General features: G+C 44.1%; 5 non-coding genes across 5 annotated transcripts; all 5 read right to left on the reverse strand.

Annotated features, from left to right (window-relative positions):
• Nucleotides 1-3798: 3798 nt before the first annotated feature.
• TRNAS-AGA (transfer RNA serine (anticodon AGA)) lies at nucleotides 3799-3880 on the reverse strand. The gene has a single exon. It is a non-coding gene; the product is annotated as a tRNA-Ser (tRNA).
• A 607-nt stretch (nucleotides 3881-4487) lies between these two features.
• On the reverse strand, nucleotides 4488-4561 carry TRNAT-AGU (transfer RNA threonine (anticodon AGU)). The gene has a single exon. It is a non-coding gene; the product is annotated as a tRNA-Thr (tRNA).
• Nucleotides 4562-8290: 3729 nt separating this feature from the next.
• On the reverse strand, nucleotides 8291-8364 carry TRNAT-AGU (transfer RNA threonine (anticodon AGU)). Its single transcript has one exon. It is a non-coding gene; the product is annotated as a tRNA-Thr (tRNA).
• Nucleotides 8365-10723: 2359 nt separating this feature from the next.
• Nucleotides 10724-10795, reverse strand: TRNAD-GUC (transfer RNA aspartic acid (anticodon GUC)). Its single transcript has one exon. It is a non-coding gene; the product is annotated as a tRNA-Asp (tRNA).
• Nucleotides 10796-13208: 2413 nt separating this feature from the next.
• TRNAT-AGU (transfer RNA threonine (anticodon AGU)) lies at nucleotides 13209-13282 on the reverse strand. Its single transcript has one exon. It is a non-coding gene; the product is annotated as a tRNA-Thr (tRNA).

Raw genomic sequence — 13282 nt, forward strand, 5'->3', positions numbered from 1 at the left:
AGAAAAACTGCTGGCCCTTTAGATGTTGGCGTTTAGGCTTCTGGATACCCAGGCCTTCCGTCAGCAGATGGCAGCTGGGGCACCTCCCTATGCTGGGCCTAGCCGTTACTACTTCTCTTGGTGTGCTGTCCCTGCCTTGCACCTGCATGTGTCCCATAACATCAGTCGGGCCCAGAGCTCTGCGCTTTGCTGCAAGGTTCACTTGACCACCGACACATGGACAAGCGCCTGTGGTCAGGGATGCTGCTTATCTTTAATGACAGGCAGGGTGAATGTAGTGGAGTCTGGGCCCGGGGTGCAAACTGGGGTGGCCTATCTCCTCTCTCAGGCCAAAATTCATGGCAGGAGTAGACTGAAACCCTACTACGCTGCAACCTCCACCCCAGCTACTAGCGGCAAACGCTAAAACACTGGCGTGGGGAGATGTCAGCAGGCCATGCTGAAGCTCATCAACTTGGGGGACAGACAGCACAATGCCTCCGAGGTCAGGGATGCCATCCTGGCTGAGATGGCAATGTTTTTTTCCCTGCTACACCTGGGGCCTGGCATTTTGGCGCCTGTGATAATGACCGGAACCTGGTAGCACATCTGGAGCTTGCCAGACTCAAACACGGTCCACACATGGCCCACATTTTCAACTTGTTGGTGCCATGTTTCTTTGAAACCTACACCATTGTGCCTGATATACAGGTCAAAGTGTGGCCATTTTCGTAAGTGAGAAGTAGCCTCTGCTAGGCAGAAAACATTCAGAGCACACTCCTCTCATCTTCGCACCGTTGGCTGGCGGAGGAAAACGAGGGGGATGGAGTGGCATCTGATGTCCCTGTCCCACATGAGGCTAGACGGTGCACTTCAGTGCATCCCATTGCTTCACCACAGATGGTGTGAAGGGGAGTGGAAAATGGAGGAAATGGAGAGTGACCCTTACAGTTGGGGCCAGCAAAGGCCTGCCAAGTAACACACTGGCACACATGGCTGACTTCATGTTTGGTTGCTTTTCAAGAGTCTAACACATACTTCACATCATGGAGAGCAAATAATACTGGATTTTTGCAAGCCTCGAACCCCAGTCTAGGTCTAATGTCTGTTCCTTTGTTATATTAGGGGAGAGGGAAAAAAAATTACTTAAATGATGCGTTTACCGTACATAGACTGACTATTAATGTGTATCCCACTTAGTGTTGTTGGGGTTATACACCGTCACAACCTGGCTAAAGCTTCTATAGCTGTTAATAAAGTCAACATAACTTTACAGTATCCAAAAAGACAGCTGGTACTGACAGAGAGCAAGACAAATGTCAACAAAAGCTGTGAGCTCTGAACACCCACAGTGACTTTGGCGTCATCATTGTAAGGGAGCGGGTGGTAATGAATAACTTGACAGTGCCTAAAACCCAACAAGCTTATACAACTATATTTACATTAAGATACACAAATGACACTTTTTAGGAGCATGTCATGAGACAAGCTGATAAGATCTTCCTTTGTGCAGTGCTATTTGAAAGTTAATAGCTGCCTTCATTTTAATTAAGGAGAAGGTGCAGACAGATTAGATTTAGAACATGTTGTCTTCATTGTCCGAATCCTCTATATAGGTAATGGTTTTTTTGGGCCGAGCTGTCTGGTAACGAGCTGGTGCAGCACTGACAACCTGGGTGAATATGGCAAGAGCCTGAGATGTAGGGTGAATGAATCCCCAAATTATTTGGGGAATTTTCACTCAGAAACTGGCACTATATGGCAGTAGCAAGAATTAACGGTGTATGTAACCCCAATATATTCTTTGAATTCCCAGTCAGAAAATGGCACTGTATAGCAGTAGCAAGAATTGAGGATATATGTAACCCCAATATATTATTTGAATTCCCAGTCAGACCCTGGCACTATATGGCAGTAGCAAGAATTGAGGATATATGTAGGCCCAATATATTCTTTGAGTTCCCAGTCAGACCCTGGCACTATATACCAGTAGCAAGAATTGAGGGTGTATGTAACCCCAATATATTCTTTGAATTTACAGTCAGACCCTGCCACTATATGGCAGTAGCAAGAATTGAGGGTGTATATAGCCCCAATTCTATTGTTAGGGGACTTACAGTGTATTCAAGTTAGTTTCTGGGGTGGAGGTGGGGGGGCACACCGTTGGAACGTGGATTGGGGGTATATATAGGGTATACGGGAATACACTTTCAGTGTATTACATTCAGGATCCTCAACACTGTGGAAAGCTGGGTTGCGGCGATTGAGCCCGTCAGTGCCACGTTACACTGACAAGCTTCTCCCTGGAATTTAGCTCTTATAAGAGCTGTTGGTTGTCTTCTCCTTCCTATCCTAGCCTGTCCCTGCCTTCCCAGAATCTAATCCCTAGCTAAATGGACGGAAACCTCCGTCCCCGGTGAATTGCAAGCTCAGAATGACGTGAACCTGGGCGTCGCTGTTCTTTTAAATCAGAGGTCACATGTTTTCGGCAGCCAATGGGTTTTTACTATTTTTTTCAATGTCCCTGTTTTCGTAGTTCCTGTAGTGGGAGGGGAATCGAGTTTTCACGCACTTTACCACGCGGTGTTCGATTCGATTCGAACATGGTGAACAGCGTGATATCCGATCGAACATGTGTTCGATAGAACACTGTTCGCTCATCTCTATTGTTAAGCTATTATTCTCTGGTTTCACTTGTCCTAGTGAGCTGTGGTCTCCATAGCAACACACACTATAGTGGGTGGATCTGTAGCTGGAACAGGAAATAGTCATAGCAGAGAGAGGAAGTAGTATTCTGTAAGCAGCCAGGGAAGGAGAAGTGTGGCAGTGGCCATCTTGTGTTTCAGACACTGTGTGCTGTGAGGATTGCCGCAGCAGCAGGGCAGAGAAGCTGTGACAGCGCCCCCATCACTATCAGTAAGAGGACAGGATTGTATCAGGCTAAGCAGAGCTATAACCCTGGCAGCCTGCACCTACCTCTACAAGGTAACTGAACCCCTGCAGTAAACCAAAATCTGGACCTGCAGACATCTTAGACTCTCTGCTAATACATGGGAAGGTGTCAGCCAGCTACAAGCCACTGTGCCACAGCTCACTGCTACAGGACAAGTGACCCAGCAGATGTCTGTTACAATAAAGCAGTGAGCACTTCTACTGATCCTGGCCTGGACATTGCCTTCCTTGCAGCTAAGCCCTGGGCACAAGCTCCTTGTTGGAGGGAGCACTGGCACCCACATCACCATCTCAGCCCAGGGACCAGCGGGTGTCCCAATACTCCAACTGGCGTCACATCTAACTGACTCTGCCTATTACCCTGTGCACCTCTCCTGGGAGTTCTGGTGCCTATAAGGTCACCGTGACAGTCCAGCTTCCTGCACGGTTCTCCCGGGGTGGTCGCATAAGCATATTCCGATATCCTGAATTTTTTTTTATAATTCCATACGGCGGCTATATAGACTTACTATTTATTGGGGAATGTCTAATGTTTTCATTCAATAAGCTTTTTATTCAAGTTTTTTTGGTAGGGAAAATGATGAAAATGTAGCAGTGTGGCCATTTTTATTTTTTTTCTAGATATGGTGTTTGCTGTATAGGATAAGTATTTCTAGATATTTGTAGCTCAGGTATTTTCGAACAAGGGGATGTCTAATTTGTTTGTTTATTTATCTTTTTTTTACAGATCTAGGGAAAGGGGAGTGCTTTACAATTTTGGGAATCATTCCTTGAGTTTTTAGAGATCACTTAAGTCTAGGAAGCTAAATTTCACCAGGATGTGTTTTTTTATAATCAAATATTTTAACAGAGAAAGCAAACTAAAAACGTAGTCGGCAGGATTCGAACCTGCGCGGGGAGACCCCAATGGATTTCTAGTCCATCGCCTTAACCACTCGGCCACGACTACCGACACGTAGAAGTGAAGTAGGACATAGCTACACAGAGATGACTATTGAACGTTTACGTAGGTTGTTTATTTGATATATTTGACTAGCTTATCTTTAATGGTCACAAACAGAAGGTCTATGTGAAGTTTGACATCTGGGAAGGTTTCTTCTCCTTGATAGAGGCAGAGTGTAACCTTATATAGAACTAACACTAGAGTACAAAGTAAAGTCTTCTGTATACTATTCTATATACACATTGTATATGGATCTGATTCCTAGGTGTCATCTCATTTGGTTGTAGATGTTGTTGCGTCTCCAGTTCTTCATCTTCTGGCCCATATTGCATCGACCATGTCTTAAGACCACTCTATGGGCGTCTACTTCTCAGGTATCTTTGGCCTTTTCCTTTTTTAGCACATCGTGACTACATAAACTCTTCAATCCTAAAATTTAAGTCACATTCCTGTAGGAAGTTGTCCATGAAAAGCTTTTGGTGAGGAAAAATTTGTTTTAGCCCAAACAAGTATAAATGGGAGCCCACTGCTCAACGCTAACTGACATATTACTCTAACAAGTGGATATATTGACGTCCTCGTTGGACCACATTTTCACAATGTTGAAAAGACAAGGCACTGCTGAGATTCGAACTCAGGATCTCCTGTTTACTAGACAGGCGCTTTAACCAACTAAGCCACAGCGCCACATATACGAGAGGTGATCCAAAAGTAATGATAATCAATAGTAAACACAATGAATATAGTAAAAATAATTTATTTTTCTACATAGCCTCCTAACAAGTCTATACATTTAGTCCATCTCTTTTCTAAACTTAGAATTCCCTTAGAACAAATTCTTGATCCTGACCCTCAAAAAAATCCCCAACAGCGGTTATCACGTCGCTATCGTCGTCAAATTTCTTTCCCCGGAGGTATTCCTTGAGCCGAGGAAAGAGAAAGTCACTGGGGGCTAGATCTAGTGAACAAGGGGGGGGTGTTCCACCAGTTCAAAGCCCGCCTCTTGGACGGCAGCCACAGCAACTGCAGCTTTGTGATCCGGCGCGTTGTCTTGGTGAAACAGCACTCCAGCCTGCAGTTTGCCGCACCTTTTCTCCTTAATAGCCTCCCGCAATCTTCTTATTTGTTCTGCGTAGTAGGGACCCGTAATAGTGTCTCCCTTCTCCAAATAGTCCACCATAATAATTCCTTCAGCGTCCCAAAAAACGGACGCCATAACCTTCCCTGCTGAGCTTGACACTTTGAATTTCTTCGGCGTCGGTTCGTTGGCTCGTTTCCATGTCATTTATTGTTGTTTAGTTTCGGGATTAAAGTGGTGGATCCAGGTCTCGTCCATGGTCACAAAACGTGACAAAAAATTCTCCTGGTCTGCTTGGAACTTTTTGAGACTTGTTCTTGAAATGTCAACTCGTTTTTTCTTTTGCTCGTCGGTTAACATTCTTGGCACCCAACGCGCGGAAACCTTTCTCATATGCAATTCTTTCGCAAGGATTCTTTGAATACAGCCATATGAGATCCCTGTGACCTCAGCTACATGCCTGTCACTCTTCGATCTGCCAATACAACTTCTTCAACTTTTTTCACGTTATTTTCAGTGAGGGACGTGGATGAGCGTCCTTCACGATGTTCATCTTCCGTCAATGTTCTTCCCAGCTTAAACTCCTTGGCCCAGCGTGCAACTGTGGAATATGGAGGAAAAGAGTCCCCCAATGTTTCCACCAAGTCGCTGTGTATGTCTTTGGTAGACATTTTTTTTCAAGCAGAGTTTTTTGATGACAGCTCTGATTTCGTTTTTTTCCATTTTGATGTTCACTCCTCAGCAGTTCGTATTCAAATGAATGTAGCTCCCGCGAATCGTGGCCTATTTAAGTGATTTTTTTTTTCCTGAACTAGTGGGTACCTAAGCGAGTAAAGGACATTTTATTTTTATTTTTGTGTGCACTAGAAATAACCGATTATCATTACTTTTGGATCACCCCTCGTAAATCACCCATGATAGCTTTTTTTTTCAGAATAATATAAGCTGTGAAAGTTCTGTAGCTATTCATTGGTTACCCGCTCAATGTTCTTGAGGGTATAGTTAACCAAAGTCCTTAAAAACTGTGACTAAACTGAAATGTGCCCATGGAAGCGCCAATGTGGCCAGGACCTGTGATTGTAGAAGGCATAAAAAAGTAGAAATATAAAAAATAAAAAATAAAAAGTTTTAAAAACCCACTTTTACATTTAAAAAACACATATGGGATACTCTGTTTTTGGACAACAGGTTGCCCCCACATCCGGGATCTTGTCCCCTTTCCAAGTAGCGCCTTGTCCCCACAGTACCAATCAAACAAGAAAAAAACATACCTTTCTCCGTTCCCTTCTGCCTCTGCTGCCGACAGTTTCAGGTAGCGATAGAAGTGACATCATTATGTCGCAACTTCTACTCCCGAACAGTACACTGGGAGCAGAGACAGCTGAATGGTGGACCAGAGAGTGGACAACCCCCTACTTCACCATTGTATTCAACTCATCAGCACCTGCAGGATGGAGAGGAGTTGCAGGTGTAACATAGCGGGGCCAGAACATAGGGACAGCATTCCTGCTCTCCCGAGGGGGCCTCACTACCATAGGGCACTGTTGGCCGTACGGTTAAAGCAGCCCTGCCTACATGACCCCTCCAAAGGACATGCCACATATACAGATCTTTTTCAAATCAGTTTCTTGTTAACCTTTGTTTGCAGGCACAAAGACAGATTAGAGATGAGGCACCACCATGAAACTGGTGGGTGACAATGGGGTGCTGGGGATAGATGAGAATGTTTTGGGGTTTTTATTGTTTTTTTAATTTCACACCTCCCTGGCCGCTACCGGGGTGGCACTAATTTATGGACAACCTCTTTAAAGGAGTTGTCTGGGCCAAATTTTTTATGGCCACCTCACTGGTCTACCATATTGTATGTGGACCATTATATTGTGGTGGGGTTAGTAATGGGGGCTAATATACTGTTGGAGGGGACAAGTTTGTGAGGTATTAGAGGGAACTATTAACGGGGTTGTCGGGCTTAATTTCTTTATGGTCTATCAACTGTATGGAGTTGCTTTCAGTGCCTGTCCTGTACAAAATACGGGGCCAAAAGCAGAAAGCTCCATCCACTGTATAGCGGCACCTTCATTGTAGCTCAGCTCCAAATAACTTCAATAAGTGCTGAGATGCAGTGAAGGTGCAGCTATACAGTGAATGGAGCCTTCTGCTCCCAGTGCCATGTGTTTGCCCTCTACCAATAAGGTATTTATGACCTATCCTGACTATCCTATTACAGCCCTCACTGCCCAGTGGCCCCATCACTAGCAACCATACAGTATGGGGGACCAGTGAAGGGGCCACTGTATTAGGGGGAACAGTAAAGGGGTCACTGATCCCACTATAGTTCTTTCTTGCTCTGGGTTCACTGTTGTAATGTCATGTTTGACCACAGCAGGAAGGAGTGGGAAGGGATGGAGATAAGACAGATAAGTATTGATAATCAACTTGCAGCCTGTGGCCTTCCTGCTCTATCAGTAGAAGAATCGGGTCGGGGTGCCATTTATCCCTGGTTCTGCTGATCCAGTTGTATTTTTAAACAACTGGATACAACGAAACAAGGAGAAGTGTATCACTTATCGATCCCCGCTCCTTCTTGTGGCCTCCTCTTTACTCCTCAGCCTTCAATGGACCATGTGCACTGCACATTATGATGATGTAATGTAGGCTGAAGAAGAAGACTACAGTGAACAGAAGCAGGGACAGGTAAGTTAATGAGGCCATTACTGGACCCTCACTGCCTCTTAAAAAAGCTATAAATATCCAGTAGGTCCCCCAAAAGGAACGGGGCCCACTGTGGGATTCACTGGTACCAGCCCGAGTTGACTAGTTTATCTTGCATGGTCACAAACAGAAGGACTTTGTTAAGCCTGACATTTGGGAAGGTTTTTACTTCTTATAGCAGGCAGAGGTGACAAAAATAAGTGGAGTTGACAAAAATGAAAAAAATTCTTACTTAATCGCAGGCGTCAGCAGTGACCCCAGGGTGCATGATGTCACAGAAGAGCACCAGAACAGCTCTTGAGTTCTTCTGTGACGTCATCCAACCCAGAAGAGGAAAATACAGATGGACAGACGCCGCAAGTAGGCCCAAAAGAGGCGAATGAAGGTGAATATAAATATTTTTTTTATTTTTTTTGGTCTCACTTGGGCCTTCACCTATTATATTCTGAGGCCTGAAGATACAATGGGGTGCAAATTATGTCATGGTAGCCATTTTAGTTTGTCCAAAATTGTCTTAAAAACAGAACAGTATGAAATATTTGGGTTCACCCAACTCTACTTGATACATTGATGCCATTGCTTAGCAATGTGACTGTTGACAATGTCTTCGCAGTATCAAAAATATTAGGCACTGCTGAGATTCGAACTCAGGATCTCCTGTTTACTAGACAGGCGCTTTAACCAGCTAAGCCACAGCGCCAAGTGTTTGTACTCTCCTTCAGAAAGGAGACTAGCCAGTTTCTTAGTTGACTTTGGCCACTCCTGTTACTGTATGTTTCACAACCTTCTCAGACTCAGGGCTGGCTTGGAAAAATTAGATGACTTCTCGGCCCCCCTACTAAATAATTTTTACTAAAAGACAAAAAAAAACCTGCAGATTTGAAGCAACTTTTTGTGCAGTTTTTGAATTTTCAGATGAAATTTATTAAGTAAATTAGAAAACCTCACCAAGAACTGCACCACAACTGCCAAATACGAATGGAGCCTCAAAGCTACCTCATCTTACACCTCCGACCCAACCTCACCAGCCCAGCACATGACCAAGAACAGGCCAGACAGCATAGGTTTAGTGGATTAAGATACAGGTAGTCAGCAAAGTAACAACACATGGTTAGAACGAAGACAAGTAACAAGTTGTGGTCAATACACAGTCAGATAGAAAGCAAAATGCACATCTACAGGAATTGGCATGCTTGGGACCTATATTGCTCAGGAATAGAGGGGAGTGAACTGATTCGTCAAGTTTGATCTGAATATTCCAAAATATTCATTTTTATTTTTATTTTTAAACTAGACTGGACAAATGTTGATTCGGCTCAGACAAACAGAAATGGCTGCCGCCATATGTAGAGCAGACAATACTGAAGAGTCATCTGTGTATGGGTAACTGACAATAGACAGTGGTAGGCGCACATCTTATAGCGCTGATGTCATAGACTACATAGAGACACGGATGGTTCGATCACTTTTTATTCCATCTATTATAGTAGGCAAAAAGTTGAAAGAAACATCTTGATTTTTTTTCCCGGCTTCAGCGTTTACTGTATGGAATAAATGTTTTTATATTTTAGTAGTTTGGACGTACAGACTTACAGTCTTTATATTTACGTTTGTTTATTTAGTTTTAAAATGTGATCTAAGGAAAGAGGAAATTTAAACTTTTGTGTTTTTTTAAAAAAAAAAAGTTTAATTTTTTTATTTTATTTTCAGACCCGCTAGGGACCTTGAACCCTAGGACATCTGATTGCAATGTATTGCAGTATATAGAGAAATCCATTGACTTCTATGTTGTCTCTGATGTGAGCACAAGCCTGGGAACCTTCAATAGGCTCCCAAGTATCATGACAACCATCCTGGGTTTTTAAGGGGTTATTATCACCATATGATAAAACAAGGCATCTGATCATGGGCGTCATTTAAGACTCACAGGCCCTGGTGCAAAAGCTAGGCTTGGGCAGTACAAGTGTTTGACTTGCTTACGTGTAATGGCCACAAACACAAGGACTATGTGACGCAGGACATCGGGGAAGGTTTCTTCTTACAGAAGGCCGAGCATAACCTTCAATAAACACAAGTAATACAGGAGCACACAGTATAGTCTTATGTGTACTTGTCTTACCTCCTACATGGATCTGATTCCTAGGTGTCATCTTCTCCGGGTGTAGTAGTTGTGTAGCTTTCGCATTGTCCTAACAGTGTACCACAGGGCACAAAAAATTTTCTGGCTTGAGTCTGTGGGCTAATGCAGGTTGGTACATTGATGTCATCGTACTGACCACATCTTCCCAATATCCGAAAGACAAGACACTGCTGAGATTCGAATTATTATTAGACAGTCGCACTCATTCCAATGTGAGCCAGAGAATCTAAGCAGCTAGTGGGTCACTATTTTTAACTTCTCGGTAAAATGAATGAATGAATGAGAAGTGACCTCACACCTAGAGCCGCTCGTGATTGGCTGAAGACTGCCTGCAAGGCATTATGGGTAAGCCCGCCTGGCCCGAGGTCATGTGATCCCTTTATGTCTTTATGTGACATCAGTCATTTCATGCAAATTGTCCAGAACTAATTCTGAAGGTTTCCTGAACTCCGGCCTTCTAATTGTCTTCATTCCTGTCCCAGTAGGGGTGAAATATTCGGAGCCCTGTCCTGGAGCTTGTCCTGTAATTCCCTTCTACATTATAAGCCGGACATCATAGCAATGTTTGGTAGAACAGGTCCGCCATTGTTCATGTCCCTCCCTCTTCTTCCTGTTCTTCTTCTTAGAGTCTGTACACATGTGGCTGCAGGACATACAGACTGTTTTTATACCGGGTGGAGGAGACTTCTATAGTTTTCTGAATATTTACTTGTTTTTTCACCTTTCCTTTCCTTCTTCTGCAGCCAGGACTCGAAGGAAAGACGCGTCACGTGAGTGTAAAAAACAGTGATTTTTAGTTTATTGACCGTCACTGTAAAATTAATTCTGAGTAAATGCTATAAACAGTTTCTATCATTGTCTTCAATATTTTATCTCCTTTTTGTCAATTTTGCTTGTAATACTAACAAAATACTTTAGCCTCCCCGTCGGGGAATCGAACCCCGGTCTCCCGCGTGACAGGCGGGGATACTTACCACTATACTAACGAGGAGTTGCCATAGTGATGCTTTTCTGGCACATCTCCTTAAAGGGAAACAAACCACAAAGCTTTGCCATGGCTCTTCTGGTTTCCCAGTTAGGAAGTAACTCATATACCACCATGACCCCTCCAATGGATGAGCGGATACTCAAATCTATTTGAAATCGGTTTCTTATTAACGTTTGTTTGAAGGCACAAAGTCAGGTTAGAGATAAGAGAACAAGGAGCAGGACGCGTAGACAGAGGTAGAACGTAGCAGGTCAGGAATTGGGTTACAACAGGGGAGCCGTTCCATGGGCAGGAATATAGTATTAAAAAATAATAATATCAATTCATTTTACCACATGATAAGGGGTTTTCTGGGCCAAAAATATTTTGAAAAAAGGACTATTAGTGCTATCAGTGGGTTAATAAGTGCACCCAAATACCTTTAGCAGTGTTTTGAGTGAATTCTGGGTGTCTCTGAGAGCTTTTGGCATCCTCTGCATTTGTTTACATGGTGTAGCTTCCTGCTGTCTTAACCTACAACTATCTTGATGCATTGCATGAGCTGACTCACACACCCTCTCCCTGTCTTCCTAGATATCCCACCTTTAACTACCCCTTCCCATCTAACTAATTCAGCCCACCGTCCCCACCCCATCATACTTACCTGTGTTCCTGTCCTCACTTCCTTCTGTGGGGACGACTCCTCCTCTACTTTGATGTCTGCTGGCGCGTCCCAACATTGCACCATAGCTGGCACTCAATCTCTACTGTGCTGAGATGATTTATGTATATGTAGGAGTCAGGTGCCCCTTACCAACATTTCTGTGAAATTGACTTATCTGTATTGTTTTGCTGCCTCCTACTGGTGTGAAGGAATTATAGCCTAGGACTGTACTAATGCGAGAGACGATAATCTCCCTGTTTCTGCCTGCTGAATGGTGCGGTCCAAAGGAAGTGACGAGGAGCAGCCAGTTTGGGCCCAGATTCTGAGCTGTGAGGACCTGTAAGAGGCTGTTGCTGACTTAAAGGGGCTCTATCAGCAAAATCATGCTGATAGAGCCCCACATATGCGTGCATAGCCTTTAAAAAGGCTATTCAGGCACTGTAAAAGTTAAATTAAACTACCCCGCCGTTTTAAAATAATAACTTAAAAAAGAATGTGCTCTACTTACTGAAGGTGCACGCTGGGCGGGCATTCAGGGTGCGCCGTCTTCTTCTTCCCCGCCTCTTCTTCCTCTGACGTCTTCGGGTCCTGTCCTCCTCCGGCGCTTGCTCGCGGACACTGACAAAAAAAAAAAATAGCCCGGGCGCATGTACAGTAGCACGCGGCTTCTACTACGGCTACTGCGCATGCGCCCGGGCTATTTTTTTTTATCAGTGTCCGCGAGCAAGCGCCGGAGGAGGACGGGACCCGGAGACGTCAGAGGAAGAAGAGGCGGGGAAGAAGAAGACGGCGCACCCTGAATGCCCGCCCAGCGTGCACCTTCAGTAAGTAGAGCACATTCTTTTTTAAGTTATTATTTTAAAACGGCGGGGTAGTTTAATTTAACTTTTACAGTGCCTGAATAGCCTTTTTAAAGGCTATGCACGCATATGTGGGGCTCTATCTGCATGATTTTGCTGATAGAGCCCCTTTAAGGCGCAGTAGAAGGCCCGAAGCACTGCAGAGGCTTACAGGAAAACGCGGCAGTGTTGCTGAGAGAGCTCCTAGAGACTAAAGCCCGGGCGAGAGACTTTCTAAGGATGGCTGAAGTTCACCAAATTTTGCATAAACTGTTTTCTTGAGTTTCCTCACCGTTATAGAGGATCGCTGTGTGTGTGTTACGGACTGTTCCTAGATGTCATCTTCTCTGGTTGTAGTAGTTGTAGCGTCACCATCTGGCCCATACAGCAATGACCATTTCTCCTGACTAGTTGCCCCACGTTGCGGAAATGCAGGTTTTTTTGTTGCAGATTTTGTTTTGTTTTTTTGAGACAAAGTCAACAATGGCTACAAAAGGAATGGAAAATATATAGGAAAGTCTTATACTTCTCCCCTTCTGCTCAATACACTCCTGGCTTTGGCTGAAAAAAACGCAACCAAAAAAAGCTCTTTTTCCGCAACGTGGGGCCTCAGCCTTATGTGGGGTTTACTTGCCAAGCATCTTTAGCTATTTCATTTGTCAAGACACTGCTATCCTCTACACAAACTCCTCAAGTATAAAAGTACCATCATGCCTGAAATTGGCCCAAGGTTTTGAGCCAATAATTGGCACAACGAGAAGTCCACTGGTCTGAACGCTGCCCTGACAACTAGACCAACTGCACCATCATAACTATGTACTGCTGACCACAAGAATCTTCTGGCCTGAGCTGTATGTGGGCTGATGCAGGGAGATACATAGATGTCATCATATATCGGATTGTTTGACCACATGTTCACAATATGGAAAAGACAAGGCACTGCTGAGATTCGAACTCAGGATCTCCTGTTTACTAGACAGGCGCTTTAACCAACTAAGCCACAGCGCC

This window comes from Leptodactylus fuscus, chromosome 5, assembly GCF_031893055.1.
Source record: "Leptodactylus fuscus isolate aLepFus1 chromosome 5, aLepFus1.hap2, whole genome shotgun sequence".
In the NCBI taxonomy this organism is placed as follows: domain Eukaryota; kingdom Metazoa; phylum Chordata; class Amphibia; order Anura; family Leptodactylidae; genus Leptodactylus; species Leptodactylus fuscus.